This window comes from Amphimedon queenslandica, unplaced genomic scaffold, assembly GCF_000090795.2.
Source record: "Amphimedon queenslandica unplaced genomic scaffold, v1.1 AMPQUscaffold_13395, whole genome shotgun sequence".
NCBI lineage: Eukaryota > Metazoa > Porifera > Demospongiae > Haplosclerida > Niphatidae > Amphimedon > Amphimedon queenslandica.
In genome coordinates, this window is record NW_003546369.1 from 147893 (window position 1) to 149096 (window position 1204).

At 30.2% G+C, this 1204-nt stretch overlaps 1 pseudogene; it reads left to right on the plus strand.

Annotated features, from left to right (window-relative positions):
• LOC100640369 (probable aspartate aminotransferase, cytoplasmic) overlaps window positions 1-326 on the plus strand; it is a 2213-nt pseudogene extending 1887 nt beyond the window's left edge.
• The last annotated feature ends 878 nt before the right edge of the window (window positions 327-1204 follow it).

Genomic DNA, 1204 nt, shown 5'->3' on the forward strand with positions numbered 1-1204 from the left:
GACACACATACTGAAATAGATTGGGATGTTCACTTATACTGGACTTAATAGTAAGAGAAATCGATAATGCATTAGTAATTTAGTATTTATAGTGCATGAGATTAAATGCTTACGGTATATTATTGCTTTTCCTTTATCCTTTAGCTTCACAAGTTGATGTTTTTGTCAAGAAGTATTATATTTATTTGCTCTCCAGTGGTAGGATCAATATATGTGGTCTCAATTATGGTAACCTTGACTATGTTGCTAATGCCATTCATGAGGTAGTTGTCGCTGGCCAATAACTTTCCTGACTTGACTATAAAAAAATCTAGTTTTGATCAAAATTTCAAACAACACAAGTACATGTATGTGCATTCAAAAAAAACATAAAATTGGGAATTCTCTCCTAGCGTTTATTTGCTGACCCGGGTCAACTATATTAAACTACTATAGTGCATTGTAAGGTTCCTTCATTGCTCCAACATGCATGTACCCTATAAGTTGTTTTTTAAGGGAATTATAATTATTTTGCAAAACTACTAAAATTCAAATTTGCAGATTTTATTTTCGCGAATTCTACCACGTGCCATGCGGGCACCATATTAAATTGATTTTCACGAAATTTATTTTTGCGAATCAGGAAAGAATCTGCAAAATCTGCAAGAATTGCAACTCTTGAAGAAAATACTGTAAATTAATAAAATTTCAAAAATGTTTCGAATGTTAATGATCATCATCAGATAATAGGGCATCAAAAAGTCTATCTAAATTTTCTCCACAAATTGCTTGTGTCTCGTAGAAAACTGACGTTCAAAACGAATGCTATTGAACTCAGAAATCATAAACTGATCATCAGCAGAAAGTACTTCATCTTCAAGAATTGTCTTATTCCCACATATTAAGTTTTCGTTCTGTTCTTCAAGGTGCATAGTTTCTTTTTTATTACTGAAAATTTTGTTTTCATTTTTGTGTGGCTTTTTTTTCACTGGTGAAGTGACTTTAACATTTGAGCTTTTAGTTTTAGCAGCTGTTGATGTCAAAGATGTCTTTCCCTTTCTCACTCTCTGTGGTAATCTATAGAACTATAGTACTGTTGACATTATCATCATCTATCATTATGCTTATTATTATGTTATTGTAATTATTATTATTATTATCATTATTATTATTATTATTATTATTATTGTGGAAACACTTATTATTCATGTATAATAATTAATTG